The sequence below is a fragment of the Tursiops truncatus genome, chromosome 3 (assembly GCF_011762595.2).
Source record: "Tursiops truncatus isolate mTurTru1 chromosome 3, mTurTru1.mat.Y, whole genome shotgun sequence".
In the NCBI taxonomy this organism is placed as follows: domain Eukaryota; kingdom Metazoa; phylum Chordata; class Mammalia; order Artiodactyla; family Delphinidae; genus Tursiops; species Tursiops truncatus.
The window spans coordinates 36,316,766-36,344,435 of record NC_047036.1 but is presented as its reverse complement, the minus strand read 5'-3'; positions in this window follow the sequence as shown (position 1 = coordinate 36,344,435).

Genomic DNA, 27,670 nt, shown 5'->3' with positions numbered 1-27,670 from the left:
GAAGTGAGAGTGATGCTTCTCAACAATCAGATGACAAATTTGTAATTTTTTATGTTTTTTCATCTCTTTAAAGATTTACAAGTATGAAAAAAAGTGTTGATACTTAAAAGAATAGTACTTCCAACAGGGAACAGGGAGCATGACAAAAGTTCCATTGATTTAGAAGCTGAGAGTACCATCTAAGCATTACTGGCCCTTTATAGCACTGGGTGCACTCGGAAAAATTGAATTACAGTGTGGGTTGAGAAGACAGCCCCTTAACTATCAGGGGGAAATAGTATAGCTGTCCACCCGCTTCTCTTGGATACCACCTCCACTAAGATCACACCAAACTACCCACAACTGCCCAAACTGGCTGCTTACTTTCATGCCTTTGGGCCTTGGTACTTGCCAACCCTTCTGGCCTCGCGTGCCCTCCACTCAGCTTTCAAAGCCCAGGTCAAAAATCACCTTCTGTTTAAAGTCTTCCTTAATAGCCTCAGACAGAGCTGGTTACCATATCCTTCAGGCATAAGCTCACAGAGCAGTCACAGCTCTTTTCACATCACACTGTAACTATTTGTTTACATGTTCATGGCCCTCATTACACTGCAAATGTCTAACCAAGCAAATTATTTCAAGAACTGCGAACTTAAAGAACTGCATATTTCTGACCAAGAAAGTTGATTTTAACAAGATATATTCAATTTAGCCTGTGGCCAAGAACTGTAACACTCACCATGATACTTGGCATAGAGAAAGCTCTGAATATATGTTGTTTAAATCAACTAAAATCTTTTACAAAATACATACAGCAACTAAAAGTGTGAGAAAGTTTTCGCTTAGGAATTATGTCAGCGTTAAGATATGCATTGGGAATCAATCAAAAAGAGGTGATTCTCTTGGTCATTTGATTGGGGTTGTTGGCTTACATAGTTTCAGATAGGCTCTCTGTGTTGTATACTGGACCACCTCTCTTTGATAGGTATCTGGCATCTCTAGAACCCAGACTGTGCTGGAAACAAAATAGATACTCATTAAACGTTTGTATAATAGATGAATGAATGGATGAACAAATGTATCAAACTATGGATGCTATGATAGCATAGTCTATCAGTTTTATATATACTTGGATAGTATTTATGCCAATATATATTTTATATACACTTGCATAGTGTAATTCTGCTTAAAATCATAACATTAAACTCCTTTATCAGAATGCAATTAACATTCATTCCTTTTAACTTTTATAACCAAAAGTGATTTCTACAATAGAGCACATAAGCATCATTAAGATACTAAAACTACTGATTGCATTTTATTAACATTATATACAGACTACACAAAAAATACATTCATACTCCAACCTACTCTGTATACATTTGCATTCATTACACACAAGGTAACTATTTCCCTAGGCAAGATTTTTCAAGGTGTTACCTGTTCCTTGCATTTCCATATTTACTATTTTGGATTTTTTTTTTTTTTGATAATAGAAAAAGCTATTTTCTTCCATCCAAGAATATAAATCATTAATGCACTAGGATATGGGATTCAGAAACAGGAAAACGAAGTCATAAGCTAAACATACTATTTGACAATGAGATTAATAACCTGAAGCCCAGAAACAACTTGATTTTCTTCCTTATAAAGTGTCACGTACTAATATGAACAGTATTGCTTAATTCTCATGGCTATCCAATATTTGGGGTTTATATGGCCAGTCACTCTCCAACTCTTTAGCAAAGGGATTTTCAGAAGTTCTGGTAACAAAGGAGTTAAGGGAGTGGCATTACTATTAAAAGATTTATGCTAACCAGGTGTTTAAGTTGCTAGAAAAGTCAACCATTTAACGTTACAACCTTTCTGGTGTAAATATTATACCACCAGAAGACAAATTAAACAGTTTTGTATAAAACTATGGTTTCAAAAAAACAGGGTAATGAAAAAAACATTGTGTTCAACTTTTCTTGAGTAAATTGCCAAGCTTGTGACCCCGAGAATGCCACAGTGTCCTCATACCAGCAATTCACTTAAATTGTCTCATGCAGAGACAAAGGTGGTATTGGGGGCTTTAAAACATAAATGTAGAATATGCATACCAGAAACAGATTAATGACTATGCTAATCACATATACAATTATGTGTCACGTGCAAAAACTCAGAGGACTCCAAGGTTATCGTGGCCTATACCATCATACTCAGAGACTTTCAGCTTGTCTGAATAATGAGTTTAACCTGTTAACCCTGTCGCTTTCACACTATTTCACTGGAAATCCTGCCTGTTTGGGAAAATTGTGGTTTTTCAGGCTTACAGTCTTGAGCTTGCTTTATGCAAACTAACCACTAAAAATGGGGGTGGGGGAGGCTTTTCATGAAATGAGCATTATAGGAACTAACCTCAGGGTTAAATACTACAATCATTCACAGGTGGGATTGCCTGGGGTTTTGTAACTTTCCATGAAGGGATTCACATATGCCCAAAAGAAGCCACTGCTGAAATAGGTTTTTTTTTCCTTGGTTGGTGGTGGGGGCGGGGGTGTGTGTGTGCAGTTTCAACTAAGCAGTGAAGTAACCGTATCTGTTTATAGTTACCGAGCTGTTGTGCTTTTTGTTTATTAGGTCAACAAACTGTCTTCGTCTTAATTTGCATCTGGGCCTATCACGCAAGGGCCATCGCCTCACAGAAGGTTTTAATCAAAGCAGCCGAACCAACAAAATAGGACATCCTGGTCAGAATTAGTCTCTCTCAACCTCATTTTGAACTGTTGCTTTTTCAGAGGTTTGGCAAATTTCATGATAAGCCACTTAGCAAAGTGTTCACATTTAATGAGGCAATTTTTACATAAAAAATAATCTTCTATCACCCAGTCCTTTAAAATGTCAAATATCCATAGTTAAATAAAGAGCAGTGCTACATTTTCAACCAGTCTGCCATGAAAATTTAAGCACAGAGTCTAAAACTGTGCTGCCCTTTAAAAAGACTTCTCTACTCATACCCCTATACCCTGGATGCCAATCTTTAAAAAAAATTTAAGATTTTCTTTCCTTCCTTTTGAGCTTCCCATAAACATTAGGACCGTAAGCATTGTTTAGTATTAAGCTTTTGAGTATGTGTATCCATCTTTTTGCTCTATGTTGCTTGGATCTCACAGACAAAACAACTTGTAGGTTACTAAAGAGCCCACTACTATAAAATGAAACAGAAGAACTACCCATTGTCATCAGGAGTTACCAGATTCCCATCTGGCTTTCTCATGAATCACAGAGTTAAACATACAGTTACAACCCAGAAATTTCTAGATTGTTCACAAACAGCCCAACAGGTCAAGGCTGATGCATTTTTAACAGCATGTCAATTGAAGACCATCCTATCTTCATTCACACATTCATGGCATCATCTTTCTCTGCCAATGGTTCACTGAAGTCAGGGTTTTTTTCCTTAAAACAAATCAAAACCAAAGACTCATTTCTCTCATAGATAGATATGAGGTTGCTGTTCATTTTTAAAAGTCCAGTTTGCAGACACACTCTAGGCTTTACACAGAGGCAGTGTGTCTGTACACATATGCAAGCAAGTGCAACAGCTGCCATATGTCAAATTAGCGTTCAGGCCTCCTAGCCCTGCCTCATGGCACATGTGCCTATTAATTTAGACCTCTGTGTGCTTGTCAGACTCCTAACTCTGGCATAGCTTCCTCTGGTCACTGCTACTACTTAAACCATGGTGGCTGCAATGACAGGGAGCCAGATAGGAGATCCCTCATAAATCCTTCCCTTCTCCCAAGCTAGAAGCACAGACAAGAGATCAAAGTGCAGAGCAGATTGGTGGTAGATGGACAGCCTTCTGAAAAGAGTATTCCAACTAGAGGAGCACAGGACATTTGAATTGGTCCATACACCCAAATAGATTCAGTGAGTAAGATTTCTGGCAACCTGAGAGAGAGAGAGAGAGAGAGAGAGAGAGAAAGGGAGGGAGGGAGAGGGGGAGGGGGGAGAGAGAGGGAGGAAGACAGAGAAGAGAGAGGGAGGGAGAGTAGGCTAGTTCTGTGTATACATCTGTATGAGTATTTGTAGGGCAGTTTCCTTTTTTATCTTTTTTTTCTCATTGAAGTCTACATACAAATATTCCACAATGTACTTAGTGCTTTACTGAAGTTATAATTTCTCTCTTTAAAAAAATTAAAACAAGTCAAACTTTGGACAATTAAAATTGGTTGATAGAATTTCTGGAGTAAGGTAATTTTAATTATGCCACAGAACAATCCATTTTTTAAATCATTCTGTGGTAGTTCACATTTTATAACAGCTCCTCCATCCCTATACCTCTTTGTGTATTTAAAAAATTAGTTACTAAGCAAATTTTTATTAAGCACTTACTATGACTTTGTCAGGTCTTAGAAATAGAGCACAGAGCTATATGTAAAGAGGTGGATAGACCTAGAGTCTGTCATACAGAGTGAAGTAAGTCAGAAAGAGAAAGACAAATACCGTACGCTAACACATATATATGGAATTTGAGGGGAAAAAAATGTCATGAAGAACCTAAGGGTAAGACAGGAATAAAGACACAGACCTACTGGAAAACGGACTTGAGGATATGGGGAGGGGGAAGGGTGAGTTGTGACAAAGTGAGAGAGAGGCATGGACATATATACACTACCAAACGTAAGGTAGATAGCTAGTGGGAAGCAGCCGCATAGCACAGGGAGATCAGCTCGGTGCTTTGTGACCGCCTGGAGGGGTGGGATAGAGAGGGTGGGAGGGAGGGAGATGCAAGAGGGAAGAGATACGGGAACATATGTATACGTATAACTGATTCACTTTGTTATAAACCAGAAACTAACAGACCATTGTAAAGCAATTATACCCCAATGAAGATGTTAAAAAAAAAAAAATAGAGCACAGAAGAAAACAGGTGTCATCCCTGCCCTCACGTACTTAAACTTTTAGATGAAGCAATATGTCTTTCAAGAACACAGCATTACAGAGTTCTCTCTATTCACAAAATGGTATCCTGATATCTGAACAAGAAAAAAATGAAAACCGTTCAGCAAAGCCTATACTGTTATTAACTATATTCTAAAATTCCTTCTGGTATGGGTTGAATTATGTTCCACCAAAATTTGTATGCAACAGTCCTAAACCTCAGTACCTCAAAATGTGAGGTTATTGGGAAGTAGGGTCTTTACTGAGGTAATTAAGTTAAAATGAGGTTATTAAAGTGACTGTAAGCCAATGTGACAGGTGTCATATATTGGGGGATGCTTCTAAACGCCAAGGAATGTCAACGATTACCAGAAAACCACCAGAAACTAGGAAAGAAGCATGAAACATATTCTCTGACAGCCCTCAAAAGGAACCAACTCTGCTGACACCTTGATCTAAGATTTCCCGCCCACAGAACTAATAAAATTTCTCTTTTTAAGCCACCAAGTTTGTGGTACTTTGCTATAGCAAATTACTACATCTTCTGAAACCAAATATTTCTAGTCCTTCTTTAAAATTTGACAAATCATACATAGAAGGAATATGGTGGTAGACAAAATTCTAAGTGGGAGAAATTTTAATTAACAATTTTTAATGCTTTTACAAAAATAGAGACAACTGCTCAACTGAACCTCAATCTAATTATGCTAAGAATGTATATTCCCAAATTAAAGGGATTTATTTTTTATTCTAATGTAAAATAAAATGCAAGGAACACCCTACTGGGACATTTGGAACTGTAGTTCACAAATGTAATTATCATTTCATAATACACAAAAAAATTACAACAGAGAGGAGAGAAAATAGCATTCAATTCTGGTTAGGGCAGGGTCTTTAAACATACACCTAAACTCTAAGTATGCATGTCCAAAATCAAAAAAAGTAAGGAAAAACACTGTTCTTACTTAGTGTAAAAATTTAGCCATATTGTATTTCAGAAGGGTTTTGAGAAATCAGAATTTCTCTCTGTAACTTTGTCAAAAATGTCCAACAAAGTGACAGAAGTTAAATGACTCGAAAACATTTGTTTAAGTTGATAGAAGAACCACAATCTAAATTCTGTTAGAATCCATCATCTTCTATAATGCACTAGTGGAAAAATACCTAAAGACAAAATAAACAAGTTGAAAGTTGTTTTGAATCAAACGTTCCAAAAATATCCTTGAACCATCATTCTTGAATGGCTCCTCTTTCCCCAAAATCTTGTCATCCTTTGTATTTGGAAACTTTCCCATATTTTCCCATATTTATATTTATTTAGGGTGATTTAATGAAATAGAAAATTTACATAGACACAGGCTTTATGACTAAATATTTAAAGTAATCTGTCCTTTAAGATAGTTGTAGCTGAATTAGAATGCATCCTGTTAGTTTTATTTCTCCTATGACATAGTAAATAGCCATAATTTTCCCTCATCTATCCACTATTAGACAAAAATTTATTTTCCTATTTATATCTTCATATATTCTTCTAAATATTAGCAATTACATAGCATCAAGTAGTTTAGATGATTTTTCAATACTCATCTACACAATTTGGGGGTTTTTGTTGTTTTTTTGTTGTTCTTTTGTGGGGTTTTTTTTGTTTTTTTTAACGTCTTTATTGGAGTATAATTGCTTTACAAAGGTGTGTTAGCTTCTGCTGTATAACAAAGTGAATCAGCTATATGTATACATATATCCCCATATCTCCTCCCTCTTGCATCTCCCTCCCACCCCACAATTTGTTAATAGAAAAGTAGAATTCTAGACCCATGACCAAGGCAAAAAAAAAGATTAATTTTTTATATATTTTAAATATAGCTCTGAACTGAATGTTCAAAATTCAGTTGTTGAAGCCCTAATCCCTAATGTGATGGTATTTGGGGGTGGGGGCTTCAGGAAGTGATTCGGTCATGAGGATGGAGCCTTCATGAAGAGGATTAGTGCCCTTGTAAGAAGGGACACAAGTGAAAACAAATCTGTCATGTAAGGACACATGACAGATGGTTGTCTGCAAACACATGACAGATGGTTGTCTGCAAAACAGTCAGAGCTCTCACCAGACACCGAATCTGCCCGTATGGATCTTGGACTTCCCAGCCACTAGAACTATGAGACAATAAATGTTTGTTGTTTAAGCCACCCAATCTATGGTATTTTTGTTCTAATAGCCCAAATTGCCTAAGCAAATATTGTTTTTAAAAATATATAACCTGATAAGAGTACAATTTACAACATGAATTCCAACCTAATACAGTTGTCCCTCGGTATCCACAGGTTATTAGTTCCAGGATGGCCCTTATATACCAAAATCTGAGGATGCTCAAGTCGCTTATATGACAGGGCGTAGTATTTGCATATAAGCTACACATTTCCTTCCATACATGCTTCAAATCATCTCCAGATTACTTATAATATCTACTACAATGTAAATGCTATGTAAATAGTTGTTGGTGTGTAGCAATCAAGTTTTACTTTTTGGAATTTTCTAGAAATTTTTTTAAACATTTTCGATTCTCAGTTGGTGAATCTGCAGATGCAGAACCCAGAGATATGGAGCGCCAACTGTATTCATTTTCTGTTTAACATTAGAGCAGAGGTCACTACAGGGTGACAGAAGAGGTGCGAGTCTAAGATGAGGCAGTTTCTGTACAAGATTCAGTTGCTGTTTAATAACATAAGATCTGGCAAGCTAGGAATTCAAGTAGGAACCAGGAAGCCAGTGACTTCAACATAGCCAATAGAAGCCAGTAGATTAACAAGGAGAAGTAGCCGGAAATAGTAAAAATCAAAGCTGGCTATTCTCACAAGTCTAGAACACAAGCTTTTTCCATGAAACAGAGGTTCTTTGTTAGGTGATCCCTTTTACACTTCTTACATACAAAAAGTGTAGCCTCAGAAGCTAAACTTGGAGAAAGCATTTGCAGCTGGTCAAAGAATGACTGAAGGGAAAATAAAGGCCTGATTAGGTCTTGATCATTGAAATGGTAGAACAAAGGTATCTTAAAAGCAAGAGATGGTACAAAGAGAAATAAAAAGAAATAACATGGTCATGGTCTAGTTTCATCCATAATGGAGTAGCTATTATTGGACTTAACTTCTTGCTATAAACAAGTATAAAATCTAGACAAAACATATATAACAACTGTTTGCAGGCACTGGACAGCAGCCACTGCAGGGCTATGGTCCTTGAGAGAAAAGAGGCAAACAAAATAAACGTCACATAAACCCCAGATTTCTTCGTCGGGGCATTTTCCAAACCACAGCTGAGGGAAACAGAGCCTAAGTAAAGACAACAGTCTTGTTGGACAGAAGAAACAGAGTTCAGGGCAGCCAAGAAAACTGGAATGGAGTGGCTGAGTTCTGGAGAGAAAAAACTAAAGAGAAGGAGCCCTAATAATGTGTGTAGAATTTCCCCTCTTGCCCTTAGTTACCCTCTAAGATGCACTTATGGAAGGAAAAGCTTTGGAAACCCAAGCAAGATAGTCACTGGGATGCTGGCAATCAGAGCAAAGATTTCCAAGGCCATGGAGTTCAGGTACAAGAGTTAGAGACTGGAGCATTCAACTGAGATTCCAGATACGCCACTTTCTAGGATGTGGAGTAAAAATCTCCCCCTAGGTACAAGGGCCATGAGCAAAACTGAAACAGGCTTGCCCTTGCAAAGCTGAAAACTACCTTGGCAAAATAAAGGTGATCCAAAAGCAATTTTACTCCCTGCTACAACAAAATGTAGCATTTTTTAGAACATAATTCTGAGCATCTTGAACATACACACAATGTTAGTTATACAATCAAAAATTACTAAATGTTAAGAATTTTTAAAGTCTAATAATTGACAGATAAAATAGAATCAGAAAGTAGTTAACAGATGAAGAATGTAAAATAACTATGATTAATGTGAGAGATGGACAAAACGGATAAGAGAAAACAGATGAAGAATGTAAAATAACTATGATTAATGTATTTGAGAGATGGACAAAACGGATAAGAGAATACAGATTTTTAATAGTGGATTTAAATCTATAAAAAAGTAAAATGGACATTCTGGAATTACAAAATATATTATCTGAACTTAAGAAAGCATTATATAGTCTTAACACCAAACTAGAAACAACAGAAAACTATATTAGTGAATTTGAAGACAAATCAATAGAAAAATATCTCAATGAAAGTGCAAAAAGAAAACCACACAAAAAGAAATTCAAGACTTAGGATGGAACCAAATTAAACTTCAACTAATGTCTGTTCTAGACAAATATGTTTTGGAAAATAATAAAAATAAGCCTTGAAAAGGTAAAAGGGATTCCAACCAACCCAGTAACATCCCACAACAAAGCCTGAAAATATCAGAGAAATACAAAGAAATCCAGCACCTAACATAAAATTCACGGGACATGTATTGTTCTTAGGTTCTTGTGTTCTGCATAAAGCATACTATTTGAAGGTAGGCTGTGATAAGTTAAAGTCACATACTGCAAATTCTTGAGTAAGCACCCAGAGTGAACCCTAACAAACCGAGAATGAACCCTACTGTAAAACTATGAACTCTGGATGATAATTATCCAGAGTATTAGTGTAACTAATCAGTATTAGTGGAGCTTCGTGAATTATAAGAATCTACCACTCTGGTAAGGGATGTTGATAATGGGGAGACTATGCATGTGTGGGTGCAGGAGATAAAGGAGTAATCTCTGTACCTTCAGCTCAATTTTTCTGTGAACCTAAAACTACTATAAAATATAAAGTCTGTTAAACACACAAGTGTACATGTGCACACATGGAAATGCACAAAGATGGCACAAATAAAAAGCAACTAGCAAGACAGCAGATTTAAACACAATCCTATCTATGGTAACCAAATTCTAAAAGTAAGCCCCTAAGAATCCATACCCTAATCCCTAGATTCCCTATGAATATGTCCATAGGTCACAGATTTCTTTTGTGACTATTCTATTCCATTACTGTAGTCAGAACTCTAACATTCTAGACAATATGTAAATGAATGGGCATGGCTGTGTTCCAATAAAACTTTACTTAACAAAATTAGACAGTAGGTTGGATTTGACCTGTAGGCTACAGTTTGCCAACGCCTAACACAGAAAATCCTAAGGAACCTACAGAAAAGATTCTAAAGTTAATACGTGAATTTAGCAAGGTCACAGTATAAAAAGGTCAATCTACCAAAAGCCAATTGTATTTTTACATATTAGCAGCAAACAACTGAAATTTTAAAATTATTGCCAATAGCATTAAAAATATGACATATTTAGGGATGCATTTTAACAAAGTATTTAATGTACAAAATCTGTACATTAAAAACCACAAAACGTTGCCAAGATAAACTAAAGAAGGCCTAAATAAACAGATGTATTGTGGTTTGGAAGACTGAATATCACTAATTATTTCAGTTCTTTCCTATTTGACCTATACCCTGTATATGCTGTGTTTTTTCCTATACAAACATACCTATGATGAAGTTTAAATTTATAGATTAAGCAAAGCAAGAGATTAATGATAATATAATAGAACAATTATAACAAATCACTGTAAGAAAAGTTATGTGAATGTAATCTGCCTCTCTCTCAAAATATATTATTGTGTTAGCCAACACACGGAAGCAACCTAAGTGTCCATCAACAGATGAAAGGAAAAATATGTGGTATATATATACCATGGAATATTACTCAGCCATAAAAAGAATGAAATATTGCCATTTGCAGCAACATGGGTGAACCTAGAAATTATCATACTAAGTGAAGTAAGTCCACCAGAAAGACGACTATAATATGATATCAGTTACATGTGGAATCTAGAAAATACAAATGAACTTATTTACAAAACAGAAACAGACTCATAGACAAAGAAAACAAACTTATAGTCACCAAAGGGGAAAGTGGGGGAGGAATGAATTAGGAGTATGGGATTAACAGATACACACCACTATATATAAAATAAACAACAAAGATTTACACTATAGCATAGGGAACTATATTCAATATCTTATAAAAACCTATAACAAAGAAGAATCAGGAAAAAATATTTATATGTGTATAACTGAATCACTTTGCTGATACCTGAAACTAATACAATATTGTAGATCAACTACACTTCAACACAAAATAAAAATATCTTATTTTAAAGCTGTAATGCCTTTTGCATCTGAACAAAAGCACTTATCACCCACTATAGCCATAACTTTTGCAGTTTGAGGTGAGACAGCAAAACTAGCACGAATTTCTTTTTTCCTTTTACACACCTTCAGGGATTGAAGATTCATTCTTACCATAGATCTTAGCAACATCGGCATACAATTTTTCTTCTTATGAAGTAGAGAACTTTCACCTTTTCACTTAAATAAAGCACTCTATGGCTTCTCTTTGGTGTATCTGAATTGCCAGCATCACTACTCTTGTGCTTTGGGGCCATTATTATATAAATTAAGGGTTCCTTGAACCCAAGCACTGCATGAGATACTGTGACAGAGGCCATCTCAGTTAATCAAAGAGACGATGTCTGTCCCAAGCAGGATGGAGGCGGGAAGGTGCAAGATTTCATCATGCCACTAACAATGGCGCACAATGTAAAACTTCTGAATTATTTCTGTAGTTTTCAATTCAATAGTTTTACAGACTGTGGCTGACCACAGGTAACTGAAACCAAAGAAAGCAAAACCATGGATAAGGAGGAACTACTATCTAAGAATTAATTTAATTACGTGTAAGACAGTTGGCTTAAACACGGCACACGGTAAGCATTCAATTGATAGTAGTTACATTACTTTTCCTGGAGGAGATTCCAGAAAACTTTTCAGGTGCAGACAGATTCTATATATAAAATTACTTTGATTTTAATGTTGGAATTAATGTTACAGTGTTAAAGTCAAAAGGATCTAGTATATTCATCTGATGGAAACTCAGTCACTTTAAATAAAGGGCATGGATAAACAAGTAATTCCTTAATGTTTCACCTGGAAATAATTCCTCAGTAACTATTCCAAGAACAGGAATAAGTAGTCCAAGATGAGGTTCTACATATAACCAAGAACATGTTATTTGATTTCATCACTGACCCCATTGGAAAAATTATTTTTCTCTCAAATGGGATTAGGCAGATTGTGGAGAAAGAGATACTTATTGGCTGATAGAGACTATCAGTACATGTAAGGATTTTTAAATGAATAACAGAGTCATAAAAATACATGGAAAATATTTTTTAAATTCCAAGAAACAGATCATTTTAACTCTACTACCATGCTTACAGTAATAACACTGAAATTAAAGAATTTCCTTTCCCACATTCTCCAGACTATTTTGTAACTTTGGTCCAAAAGCAAAGTTCAATATTGGGGAAATATTTTTATAACAAACAAATTGAGTAAATTTTTTGGAACAGATGAAATGGACTTTAAAAGAAATTTTAAATAGAAAATCTGGAAAAAATAGAGAAAAGACCCCTTTGTATCTAAAATCATGGCTTCACCTTTCTAAAGAACAGAAAATTTCACATGTATATAATACTTAAACTAAGAAAATCAAAAAGATCTAGATGCAAAGGATATGATTTGAAAAATTTCTTCCTTAAAAGAACACTCATATTCACTTATGTTCAAGCCACCTTCTATTAAGGAAATTAGACAGCGATGAAAAAAAGGAAATACTGGGTTAAAGAATCTACTTTGTCTTCAGGTTGGTAAGAAAAAACATAGGACATAAATCTAAAATGGAAAGTTGTTAATCATTTTTATTCATTGATACAACCAATACATATTGATTATCTTTTGTGACATGAGGAGAAAAATAATTCCTGTCCTTAAGGAATTAGCAGTTCAAAAGGATACATGGACATTTACATGATGAACTATGATACATGGTGAAATGAAGTAAATGCCATGCTAGTAATACAAAGCCCTGCAGATGTTCAGAAAAGAGCAAATTAGGAGAACTGGGAAGGAAGCTGGGGACACTTACTGACTTTATTGATATTACACATAGGGGATAGTGTTGGGACTGGAGCTTGAAGTATAGATGGGATACTGGTCAGTACAGATGACTGCAAAGGCATCCTAAGGAAAGGGAAAAGTTTATACAAATGTAGGGCAGTGTGGGGTTGTTCAGGATTCATTAAAGGAAACAATAGTTCAAGTTGCATGGGGATATAGAATCAATGAGGAGAAATCCTTTGGAAATAGAGCTGCAAAATTCAGGTCAAATGAGGAATTGTCCTGAAATAAGGCTACAGAGTTCACATTTCATTACATACAGGGAGGTAGTAAAGGTTTTTAAAGTAAGAACTGTATTTTTTTTTTTTTAATGCGGCACGAAGGTATGATTATGGGAATGACTGAAGGCTGGAGCATGGAGCTCTGAAGAGTCCAAATGAAATGTAATAAGTACTCAACCTCAGGTGGTACCCACAGGATAAGAAAGGAGTTGACACAAGTAGTCATAACTTGGGAGCATTCCTAACCTAAGTTTAAGGGGATAATAAAGAATTAAAAGCCTGAGTTTATTTTAACAAATTTTATTAAGAACTTTCTAAAATTTAGGTGTAAAAAGTTACTCCTAACATGAATCTAGCCTCTGAAGAGCCCCTGGTGACAATAATTATTATTATGCAAGGTGGTAAGTCCATTGATAGCAAGTAATGCTTGAGTATTAGAGAAATAAAGAAAAGCAGGGCTTCCCTTGTGGCGCAGTGGTTGAGAGTCCGCCTGCCGATGCAGAGGACACGGGTTTGTGCCCTGGTCCGGGAAGATCCCACATGCCGCGGAGCGGCTGGGCCCGTGATCCATGGCCACTGAGCCTACACGTCCGGAGCCTGTGCTCCGCAACGGGAGAGGCCCGCGTACAGCAAAAAAAAAAAAGAAAGAAAGAAAGAAAAGCAGCAAGAGCAGGTATGGGTGATAGTCAGATATTTCCCTGAAGGGAATAACAATTAAGCCAAGTTGTGTAAAGATTTAATAGGAGTCAGTCAGGCAAAAATCAATCAATCGAGAAAGGGCACATAATATCAGGTAGAAGGTAGGAATAAAGGATTGGGAGAATCAAGAAACAGTTCAAAATTGCATGGAGTTCCAATTCCTCCATATCCTCTCCAACACTCTTATTTTCTGTTTTAGAATAGTCATCCTAATGGGTGTGAAGAGATATGTCCTTGTGGTTGTAAATATATTTTTAAGCCTGCATGAAATGGATGATTTTCTGCAAAAAAAATATTATACCATTTATAATAACTGACACCAGAAAACACAGTAAATCTAAATAGACAAATTATCAATGGAAAAATACAGAAAACTTCAATGAACTAATTTCCACATGGTTTCATTGGGGTAGTCCATGAAGCATTTAAAAAGCCAGTAATTCCAAAGCCATTTAAACTTAGAGCACAAGAAAATAAGAAAAACATATTAGATTGTGAATAATAACTCTGTCAAAGCTCAAAAGATGCACATACACACAAAGCTACAGACTAATATCATATAAATATTGATGAAAAGTAAATTAAAAATAGGAAACAAAAACCTGCATACATTAAATAAAACACAGCCAAGGAGAATGTAAGGATGTTTCAATATTAGATATCAGGGGAAATTACATACTTATCATTATAGATTCTGGAAAAGCATTTGATATATCCAACATCATTAAATATTTTAGATATCAATAAAATAGGAATGGAAAGATTTTATACCTCAACCTCAAAACCAGCACCATATCTAATAGAGAAATAGTACGTTTTCCCACTAAAGGCAGAAATAAGAATGATATCCACTCTCATCATTGTTTGACTGAATTAAAGGAAAAACATCAAGTTAAAAAAAAAAAGTCAGAAACAACTAAAAAGATTGCCATTGTGGATGACATTGGATAACTTGAAAACCTGAGAGATTCAGGCTTGAAAAACTGAAACTACTGTGACTGAAAACTACCACAGGTGATATGGGCAATTAGTAAGATTGTATGGTACAAAACTAGTATATACACATAGTGTTTATATGAAAAAAGAAAAATGCAAGTTAAGGCATATTTATAATAGCAACAGAAAATAGCTTTAAAAATTTTAAGGAACATACAGATATCCATGAGGATACGTTAAATTTCCTTGAAAACACAGGATATCTGAACAAGCATATAAAATGTCAAATTCTGCTAATTGATAAATCTAATGCAATTCAAATAAAAGCATCAACATTTTGTGTGGGGGAATAGACAAGCTGATTTTAAAGTTAATTTAAATTTTTAAAAAACACAGTGTCTGGAAAAATCAGAAAAAGGAGAGTTAGGAGAGGGTAGTAGCTCTATCAGATTTAAGACATAAAATAATGTAAATAATTTAAAGTGCATGATCATAGACCCATGAATAGCAAATACATAAATGACATACAATTCAAAGTCCAGATCTACATCCAATTTTTTTCATAAGCTTCCCAGTTTTCTCAACATTATTAATACTTCATTTCCTCACTGAGTTCAGACACTATCACAAATAGTTACTCTCAAAAATTGTGTATAGGAGTGTAAATTTGTACATCTACAGGCAATATGTATTATATTATAATGTACATATCTTTTAAACCAGAAATTTTTCTTGTAAGAACATCTCACAGGTATACACAGAAAGAAAAAAATGATATGCAGATTATTTGCTGCTATATGTTTTGTGACAGCAAAAGTTTAGAAATAATCTAAATGTACAAAAATAAGAAACTGGTTAAATAAATTATATATTTATACAATGGAATAATAGGCATCCATAAGAATTAATAAGGGTGCTCTTATATGGAAAGATCTCCAAGATTTTTTTAAGCTTAATAAGAGTATAGAATCCTACCAATTTCACCTAAAAATGAGGGGGGGGAAAGTGTGTATATGGTATATAACATACACAAAATATATCAAAGGAAATACAGTGGTTGCCTGTGGGAAGAGGAGAAATGGTTGAGGTTCAGGAGGAAGAGGTAAATGTTTTCTGAACTTTGTAGTCTGAATTTTGAATCCTATAAATATAATTACATAATTGGAAAATTAAATAATTTTGTTATAGAGAAAAAAAGCAAGCAAACAAAAACAACAAAACCCGTAAGAGGCCACTTGAAATTCTAAACTCTAGTCAATATAATCTAAAGGTATTTGGCAGAAGACTTTAAAGAACAACCACAATTTGAACATTTTATTATTTTCTAATATTTCTCAATTTCCAATTATTACCCAACAACATGTATTGAGCACTTGAGTTAATAATAAAACATCACAGACAAAAGCTTTCTAGTGAATTAAGTTGAATCTTAAAACTATTATCGTTCTTTCTGATGACAGTTTTTGTTTTTTGTTTTTTTAATCAAAGAGAGATGCTGATTTTTCTAGCTACCCAAAAGCTTACTTTGAAGTTTACTTGTACCTAGTACTGAATTAAGTTAGCAAAAATCAGCAAATACAGATTTTAACTTTTTCTACCCATTAAGACTTATCTCCTATAACCCCAAACATTGTTCAGTATAACTCTCTCACACCATCTCTGAATCCTTGTTCTTTCTCTTCCCTGAGAGCCTCCAGAAGTCAGATCAAGGAGCAATTAGGCATTGTGAGGTAACAGGCACTGAGCAAAGTCTTTTTTGTTTGTTTTTAATTCAAGAATTCTGCTTCCAAACTTAATGTAATGGAACTTTTTCCTAACCTTTGGTGTTCACCATTTCATATTTCATCATGATCTCATGAATTTTGTTGGTATAAAATTAATCCTTTAAATTAATTCTTTAAATTAAATTAATTCTTTAATTAATTCTTTAAATTTAGAAAACAATTATTGGTTGAGAAAACTATGAATTTCTTAATTCTAGTTCGTCCTTCTTAATTAACATGATGGCAAATACATATACATCTGCCTTCCATTTATCTTACAAAATTTAACGTAATGTTCTAAAACTTGAAAGACTCCATCATCACAAGGAACTAGGGATTAGCTAACAAATCTTTTGGTTTGAGGGTTTTCCAAATGATAATTTAGGTGGGCAAAAACAATTAAGTGAACCTGTTGGTTTTAAGCAGTTTTCACAGCCCAGTGCTGTGAAATAAAGTAGGATCTAGGGGGAAGAAAAGACTTCAAATAATGGCATGAAATTGGAGATATTGCAAATCTCCTAAAATAGTTAATATCTGGTAGTTTACAAGATTTGGGTTTGTTTTTTAAGGTGGGGAAGTTCAAACATACTTTTTTCAAAAAGGCAGAAATAATATTTTGATGACTGTACCTGTTCTTTTTAAAACCAAACGAAACACACTTATTAGTAAAACAATTTGTCACTTATAAATCTAAAAGCCATTTCTTCAGACAGGACACACTAAAAAATATTCTTATTACCATCCTCAAATTCATCATCCTATTTTTCTTAAAAAATTGCTCATGTTGAAACTAAGTTTTAACTTAGTTTCCTCATCATTTTCTTTGAATAATAACACTAATACTGGATTAACACTCTAAATGCATGTTATCTAAATATTTTTTCTTCCAGTTTTACTGATATAATTGACAAACAGCACTGTATACTGTGTACAGCATAATGATTTGCTTTACATACATCATAGTGATTATCATATTAAGTTTAGTGAACATCAATGATCTCATAGATACAAAATTAAAGGAAATAGAAAAAATTGTTAAATAGTTATTTAATGAAACAGACAAGGAGAGAGTATGTACCTGTGATTCTCATGACATAGATGAACACTGATACTACTGAATTGTAGGGAAATTTTTCTAACAAATCTATAGCCAAGAACTGACCAACTAAAGATGAAAACAAATGAAAGTCAGCTAAAATGGTTACTAAGAAAATCCGACTTATGTATGCTCACTCTTGCATAGCCCATGCATCTCAGACCTCACCCACCAATAACTGGATAACAATGTATTATGTCATTTTTCTAACTTCATTGTTGTGACAGGAACTCCTACCAGAGTAATTGCTTTAAATTATTGCTTTCCACTGTCTTCCAGTTACCGAGGAGTATTCACCTGAAGTTGTTTTCCCCTGAGGAAATATTTAAGCTTATATCCTAAGGCCAAATAAAGTTTTACCTCCTTGGTCAACATCAGACATCTGTGAACATTTTTATCCTAAAATTATATTCCCTGAAACCAAAATCTAAGAAGAGAATTTCACCTTTTAACTCAGGTTGTTTTCCTCCCTCTGCCTTCCCTACCTCTCATCTAGATTTCCCCATGAGCCCATCTGTAGGCTTAGGTCTAACCTTGTCTCAGGGCCATAATGAAAAGGACAGGGATAATATTACCACCTGTTGTCCAACATACCAGTCAGGCTAGGAATGAGGTCACATTTCACAGACTTGAACCGCTGGGGTCTCTTTATACCTGTTCACCAGACCCAGAGGAAATGTCATGGCCAAGGCTTACCTGGGCATATGTATGGGCCCAGAACAAGTGCTCTTCACTCACTCATTGTCCCATTGGACTTTGGCTTTCTTTTCTCTTCCACGGTGACCTCAGTTAGCATGCCTGTTACCCAGGTCCCCCTGCAAAACTGAACCCTTCACACTGTTTAAATCTTCTCTAGGGCTGGACCACCCTGGCAGACTTCCTACCATACAATGACTTCTGCCCATGGCCATCTTCCCATCCTATTTCTGGATGAAGACCACACCTTTAATTCTTTATGCTCAGCCTCCTAGTCCTAGACTTCCATGAACTTGCTAAGTGAGCCCCAAGGTTATGCCTTGGGCTATGTGATTCCTCTGGATAGAACCTTGCTCTATAGCTGGGTTTGGTGAATTCTAGCGTTGAGTCATCCAGCTTTTATTTTTTTGCCCTCATGCCACAAAACTCAATAAGGGGAAAAAAAATGCATCCTCCATACAGAAAACCCCATGTATTTTGAGTTGTTAATACAAGTTGTCTCTAGTAAGATAGGATTTATGTGGACTTGAATACTCCTCTGTTCAATCATCTCTCAAGTTTTTTACTCAGGGGGAAAAAAAGGCATTAAAATAAAGACACCTGAATCCTTCATGAGTCCTACATCATCTATAATACCTACTGACACACATATTTAGTAATATTTTCCAAATCTTAATGTCTTTGCAAACCTAAGTTTGGATAGCTATATAAAGATGAATTTGGCTTAGAAGAGCTAATAAAAAAATCTGTGGCCATTTTTATAGACCCTACTTTCTTAGAACTGATCTTGTCTACCTTATAGAGATCTGGCAAAAGCCAAATTCAGCAGGGTGGAGAACAAAAACTGGGAAAGTTCTGGGAAACAGTGCTCAAATAGAATTTTTTTTTTTTAAATCACTTCAGGAAAAAACAAAAGGGAGTAAAGGAATATGTTAGAATGAAAACTTAACTGCCTTTCCTGTACTTTTCTTTAAAGTGATTACTTTCTAAGGTAGCCATTCTCTCTTCCCTAGTGCCTACCTTATCTTAGAGTATTAAAGGGGTGAAGTGCTGATTGATAACTTTTCCTAGTCAAATAATGCAGGCATTACAGCACACTATTAGGAAAATGTTACTAGTAATTCCTTCAATGTTGATAGAGGACAGATGGCCAGCATACATCCACACCCCAGCCTTGGAGCCCAGTGGGTAAATCAGATTTTGTAGTCTTGAAGCCTGACAGGATACTTTGAAGGTGGGGAAAGCAGTGCCTGAATCAGAAACACTAGCTGGGGGCTAATAGGAAGATGTAACCGAAGACGATGAAATCTACAAAGCTGCTCAAGGTTGAGTGCCTTATTAGCGGAGCTGGAGGTACTGCCGTCCAGTCACATCAAGCCACAAGCAGCCTGATAGAAATGCCAAAGAGCAGCCACAACCCACCAAAGAAAATAAATGGTATTACCAAGCAAAAGCCCATAAGGAGAAAACTGTCCCTCTCCTCCCACTCCACAAACACAAGCCAGGAAAGACGTAGGGCAGGTTACGGGGGCAAGGTTACACATGGTGAAAAAGCACAGGCACCCCAAGCCACTAGTGTAGCTTGCACTGAGCATGACTGTGGGACAGAGTGGAAGAGGAAGGAAGCTCTGAATCAGAAGAGTTCTCAATTCTTCAGGCCCTGAAATTAAGTCAAACTTTGTGGAATCAAAATGGGACATCATTAAAGGAGCCAACACATACCAGAAAATGCAGAGGGAGTTAAGAGACTACAATAGGTGTAGGAAAAAAAGTCTATGTTTATAATACCAGTGAGATGAGACGGCTCAAAATGGACATAATGATGTATGAAAAATAAATGTTACTATCTATCAGTTAAAATATGGTAAACATCTAAAATCTTTCTATCTTCTACATTTTTACATTCTTGAAGAGTTTCAGAAAGGAGAAAAACCCATCTATTCTAAAATACTGCTTACAGGAGTCTTCTTAATGCTTAATAACTATTGGTAGAGCACTTCATGAAGTTGAAAATCTTTTATAAATGGCAAATGCCTATATACTACTCCTAAGTCATAACAATTTTAGGTTCCCCACTCTAAAAGAGCAGGTCTTAGTCAACAACATGACTGCAGTTTCTGGTCTTTCATGCTAACCTAAATAAGCACAATGTAAAAGTCAAAATGTTTATGTGCTCCTTCCTTTTTGCAAATCTCTTTACTACTGAGCATGCACTTCGTACATACACCTTCAAAACGCCAACATCACTAAACATGTCAATAAACCTCCAAATAATTTCTAAACTTGATGCAACATAAAGCTAACACATCAGCAGAGATATTGATTAAATTGATTTTTCCCAAAAGGGACAGTATGTTGCAATGCCATGTATAAAAAGACATTGGTAATATCAAGTTAGGTGAGAATTGGGAGCTTGGAGGATAGGATAAGTGGACAGTAGCTAAGAATTCCTGTCTCCTAGCATTTGATGGAATAAACACATCTCAAGAGGGTTACAGTCATTTCAGGAACTAAAGTAATTTACACTTTGGGAGTGGGACAAAGTAAAAAGCACATGGGATATTTGGAAGTTAGTAACAAAGAAAAACTGCCATTATAGATTAAATTTACAGACACAGATTTGCTAACACAACTGTCACTGTTTACCTAAAAATGGTTTTTGTCAATGATTGGTCAACATAAAGATGTGCTATCATCACTGCATAAAAATAAACAGACAGCAGAACCAGCACCCAGAATTACTTTGGAGGAAGGAAGAGGGAAGCCCTTGCCCCAGAAGAATAAAATGTTGCAACTTTCAATAGTGTCCTAAGCCAAATATTCACAAAAAGATCTCTTGCCAATAAAAAAATACTTTGCTAATTTGTTTCTTTTGTTGTGTTTTGCTTTGAATTTTAAAATTTCTTTTTTGTTTTGTTTTAAAGGGCAAACTCATAAATATTTACAGAGATCTTACTAAGCAGAAAAAGAGATTAGAGAAAGTTTTTGAATGAATGCAACATATTTCATGTAAATTGAATTATACAATTAATGTTATACTGAGGAGAAAGAAATTATAAATCACAATATAATCTGCTTTATAAGACAACATTTTAAATGATGGGAAAAGTTAAGATAAATCCAAAGTGTTTTATATTTGTTGTGGTTCAAGTTAAATTTAATAAACATATTGACACCTAAGACAGTAAGCAAAATTATGTACTAGTATTAAATGTCACCAAGTAAAAATATTAATAGTTAAGCCTTTATTTTAAAATTTTCAACATACGTCACACATACTACTAACCATGCAAAATTCTGTTTATTAGTGTCTTATAACCTTTGATTTTCTATTTTTTGTAGTAAAAGTTTATAAATTACCACTTCATAAATTAAAAGTTGAATCATTATTTGTGTTCTATTAGACAGAGATAATCTGTACAAAACTACATTTGTGTTTTATTGAAAAACAAAATGGTTTCAAAAAATACTTTCACTGTAGTCATTAACAACCTTCTTGGCAGCAACATCATCACAAATAAATTTGTTTGCGATAGTCTTATTCATTATTAAGTACTAAATAGGGAAAACAGCCTTAGCCGTTAGCCACCAATGGTGAAAAGCTATGGATTGTGTGATTCAAAGTTCAGCTATAAATTAGGCATCAGAAATACTCATACCACCCACATAAATTTTAGACATAACATGTTCATATAAAATATGTACCTCCTTGGTCTCTGGTTTAATGGTAAAATGACAACTCATGAAGTGCCTCACAGACCCTGGCAAGAAAAGCAAAATAGAAAAAGTATGAACAAAAAAAAGCCTCCACTATCTTCCCAAAATCCTGCATTTCCTCTTAATAAAAATGACAAGGAAATTATCCTATACCTATAAAAAAAAAAATCTATAGACCAGAGGTGTTTGAGTTATCTATGTTTAGTCCTTAAATTCTGGAAAAGTGTGGAAAGAGAAATTGATACCTAATAATCCATTTATTCAAATATTAATCGAGGGCTCTCTAGAAAATAAGTTACCATGACATTCATTATCTCTGAAAAGGGGGATGCAATGATAAAAAACATTTACATTTCTTCATATCCTAGAAGATTATGTGTTCCCACAAAAACATCAGAAAAGAGCAATCTCCACAGTTGCTTTGAGAAATCCAGCATTAAGGTAATTGTTAGGATACTAAGAGCATGATAGTTTTCCTTGATAAATAGAACACTCCCATAACAATGAAAGCTATGAATTCCCCAAAATCTCTCATAGTTTTTCCCCTTTCTCTAATGTCTAGTAGATAGAATTCCATAATTTAGATCACTCGCTTTAAGCACAGGAGGTAAATTATGTTTTATACACCTAAAGGTCAATACTTATGGGATAGAATAACCAATTAAGGTACATTTTCAATAACATCATATTAAGGGTTACGTTAAGGTTAGGGTTAAAATTTAAATACCCGTATTTGTGATTTTTACACAAAGTCTAAACAGGTCAAAAAAGGTGTTTTTAAAAACAGAAGTTAAATATGTATTTCTCTAGCAAGCTATCACTAGTTAATAACTTCCATCTTATCCTTTAAATTATGTTGAGTACTTAAATACATCTGCTACAGCTGAAATTATTTAATAATAATTAGAAAAAATTAATGAACATATAATGAGAATTCTAAAAGGCAGCATGATTATTTGGAAAAATACAAACTAGGAAATTATTATTAATCCTAATTCTCCTATAGTTATTCGGTACAGTACTTAATCTTTTATTTTTCTTAACTGTGGGACAAAACTATACATATCAGCTTTTTTACTAGGGTTTCATGAAAAATAATTTTGTTCCCAATCATTTTAAAAGTAATTTAAAAGTGGGACAGTAATTGTTTTGACATGGATGACGTTTATTGAAAACAAAATGATCCAGTAGTTGCAATGACCTAATCCAATGCTGTAATAAATGCCCTTTGATAAGAAGTTCTAAAAATGCAGGTTCAAAGGTAGAAGTTATCACATACATGCACACACTATCGAGTTCCTTTAATATTCTCAATTCCCATTTCAAAATTCCCATCTGTATTTATGATTCTCAACTTGGTATCAAACTCTGCCTTTGGCTATGAAGTCATTGTTTTTTATTGTCTTAGAAAACATCCATGTACAAAGAGAAAAACAAAATGTTATAATTCGTATTTATTTTCATTCTTCTTTCTAATCACCGCCCAAATCCAGAATTGCTCCTTATTTCCTTGTACAGCCCTTTTCTGGTCACAAAGATGTCATTAATTCAAAGGTTCAAAAATCATCAGTTTTAATAAAAGAAACCCAAAAATCTAAATGCTAATTAGATTTCTTTTAGATGCTTATTTTTCCCTATAAAGAGGTCATAATTGCTTTAAAAGTAACTATGTCAGAAAATGAAAGTTGCAAAATTTAACATTCTATGAAAGAAACTGTATATTAAATATAAATTAGTGTTAAAAAAGCTCTTCATTAAAAGTGGGGGAGGGGGGTAAAAGCTAGGGAGGCAAAATGTTCAGCAATGTCTGCTGAAAGAATGAATGGTCAGGAGGAAGTTCCCCTGCAGGCTCCTAGCTGGGATGGGAGAGAATTCCCATCGTCCTGCACTCTCTGGAGGGTCCCTGGTGAGATACCATGGAATATGACCAAACCCCCGCAATCATTACCTAGCAATTATGATTTCTCTCTGCAAAGCCAGAAGAGAAAAGAAAGTACTGTAATAAATACAGAGAATTACCCCAGCATTTAAGTGAGGAAAAGACAAAGCTGAGTAAAAAACACCACTATTTAAGAACATCCACATGGAGAATCTTCAGAAGTCACAAGTAAACCTAGGATTCTTGACTCATTAAGTTCCAAAGTTGGGGGAGAGAGACAGTTTTCTTTCAGCTATGAAATTCGAATAGGAAACAGTAGTTTAGTGTAGGGATAAAGTATCTAGTTGTACCTAAACTTGTGCACCTAAATATTGCTAGATTGTGCTAATATTTGTCAGTAATTATGCTTTTCCATTACTAAGTTGCTTTTACTGTTATAATTAGCAGAATTAGAATTCCTAGAGTTCAGGATGAAAGTGTGTCCCATAGAATGCTAGACCACCAAGACATCTTACGAGAGGCATGGAGATGTGCTACTCACACTCCTTTTCAAGAAGGAACACTTTATCCAGCACAAAAGGATACAGTTAGCTGCCAGTCTAAGGGAGTCAGCTCCTTCATGTCTGCCTCAGCTTTTGCACCCAGGTCATGTCCTTCTCAAGGTGGCATTAGACAAATTCTGAGCAAGACCATGGTAAAGGACCCATGGTAATATGCAATGCAAGACTCCTGTAAAACTAGCAATCTTTGCTTTAGGCTTCATTGGGCTGAGAGACTTGTCAAATTTGCATTGTAATCCTATTTGTCCCTGCCCAGTGCTATTTTCTCCCTTTTACTTTCAGAGCTATTAATCCCCAATAAACTTGTTACATCCCAAGTCCGGCTCAGCATCTGTTTCTCAGAGAATCCAAGTAACACAGTAGACAGTTAGTGGTCCAAGAAAGCAGTCAGTAAAATGAGGCTTTGGGGGCTTCCCTGGTGGCGCAGTGGTTGAGAGTCCGCCTGCCGATGCAGGGGACGCGGGTTTGTGCCCCGGTCCCGGAAGATCCCACATGCCGCGGAGCGGCTGGGCCCGTGAGCCATGGCCGCTGAGCCTGCACGTCCGGAGTCTGTGCTCCGCAACGGGAGAGGCCACAACAGTGAGAAGCCCAAGTACCGCAAAAAAAAAAAAAAAAAAAAAAAAAAATGAGGCTTTGGGACTAGATAACTTACTAATGGGATAGCAAACTTACTAACCGGATAGCAATAAGGGCCCAGCCCAGGTGATATGCATGGCACAGGTACGCCCATCTCGAAGCATTGGCCCAATGGCTAAAACTTGGAAAAGTGTACCTGTGGAGAAGATGTACTCTCTGAAGAAGAGCATTTTGGCCAGTGTGATATGATTCAGAGGTTTGAAAAGTATAGGGACAGAATGCACATAAAGTCAATGGAAGTGGCTAGTAGTTATTAAATTACATTGACTCCTGTAAGAGATTATGACAAGCTGAAGACAATTAACAAGCAACTGAAAGCAGAATGGGAAGGCCATAGGGCATCTTTAGCAGCTTACAAAGGCTTTATTCCCTTCTTTCCTGAAGTGGGAGGACAGGAAAAGCTAAAGGACCAAACTTGGGATTTAACAGCAAGAGCTACAGATAGAAAACAAACTTATGGTTACCAAAGAGGAAAGGTGATGGGGGAGGGATAAATTAGGAGTTTGGGATTAGCAGATACAAACAAGGTCCTACTATATACAGCACAGGGAACTATACCCAATATCCTATAATAAACCGATAAACCATAATATAAAAGAATATGAAAAAATATATATACACACATATACACATCTATACACACATATGTAACTGAATCACTTTGCTGTACACCAGACTAACACAACATTGTAAATCAACTATAATTCAACAACAAAAAACATTTTTAATAGTAAGTCTACCAGTTTGAAAGAAGATTGAATGCTCAGGTGAACTAGAACAGTTATGCCTAAATGAGGACCCTGATTGGGAAAACCTGGGACCCTGACACATGAAATGTGAGCAGCTGGGTGGAAGCTTGTGAAGATTTTATTTCCCTAGACTACTCTTAAGTCCAGAACCTGCAGTGGCAACCTAGCCCTCCCTATCAAGATTTAGCACTTCTCCAAAGTAAGAATAACCTGCAGAAGCCCCTGCCCTACTAACAGAGGATCTTTCCTCACCTCTTCTTACATCAAGTCCCCAATACATAGGATTAAGTGGCAGCAATAATCCAGTTTGGGCAAACTGGACCTGATAAGAGAGAAAAGGGGACTATTTCCAAAAAGACATGCAAGAATTAGCCAGCATGTACTAACAGGGACTGAAATAATAACTTTGACTGGGTTTTGAGGAGGTTTGACCAAGGAGGCTGGACAATAGGCCTGGATTCATTGAGTGTTAATTAATGTAACGCACTCTCTCAGGATACAGGTTTAATGCTCTGGAAAGGGCCCTAGGAAGTAGTGTAAATTAGCAGCAAGGGTGGTTTCCAGGAGCCTGGAGAAACTGATAACTCATGCTGAGCAAGGTTAAAATGCCTGAATTGCCATAGCAGATGGTATAGGAAAGGAATAAAAGGCTTAGGGAACCAGGCATATTGGCCACGTCTAATATTATATAAGGCCCGACAACCCACCTGAGGATTCTATGCCACAAGACCCAGAGGGCACACTATTCATCAAAGCCATCAGGAATACACCAATTAGAGGGGCACCATCATTACTAAGAAGTTTACAGTGGCTCTCCTCTACACATCAGAGTTGATAGGAGAGGCCACAACAGAATTTGGCTCGTTGATAGCAATGGAGATGATGGGGCTCATGCAATTAAGGCCAAGTGAGAGTACTTAACCACCAGAAGCTGGGGTTGAAATCAACATGACAAACGGCAAGGCCAAATGGCTATATATGAACTTTTCAACAAATGGTGTTGAAACAATTCAGTAACCATATGCAAAATAAAGAATATCAACTCTTACACTATAAACAAAAGCTGAGGGGCAAGGCTTGCTCCCCAATTCCCATGGGGCTAGCAGAGACTTTGTCAGATATACCTAACATTCCGAGAGTTCCCATTGCCCAATCCTATTTTTGCTCCTTTTCTTTCACAGGTATAAATACATCTTTTGTTCTCCTAACGTCATCTCAGGATCCACTTCCAATTTTTTTGATTTTTTTTTTAAAGCAAATGCCTATCTTTCAAAAAGTGCTACAAATGTTCCCAGTTCTGCATGTAAGGACTTTGGAAACCCTCCATCCTAACAACAAGTAAGAAGCTAAACAGACTGAAAAATCAACAACTCTTCTTAGATTCATAAAAGAGAGGAAGATACAGAGCAAACCAGCTGGCCCCAGTATTGGAAAGACAAGCAAATACGGGGAGTCACAACTTACCAGAGCAGAAATTCGTGAGCAGAAACCTCCACAGGAACAAAAATCCGAAATGTAATTCACGAGTTGCTGGAGGTTCCGTGTGGACAACTCTGAGAGTTAAGAACTTCAGGGAGACCCAGTCATAGGAAGGCAGCGATGATATTGTGAGAATCACCTCCAGACCGACCGCTTCTCCACAGAGAAAAATTCCCTGTGCTTCCAGCAGAAGGGAGAAAGAACCACTTCTGAGATGCGTGAGAGCACTCTGTTCTTCTAAATAAGGCCTGCGCACAGGGGAAACCAGTTAACCAGAGCCAGAATTA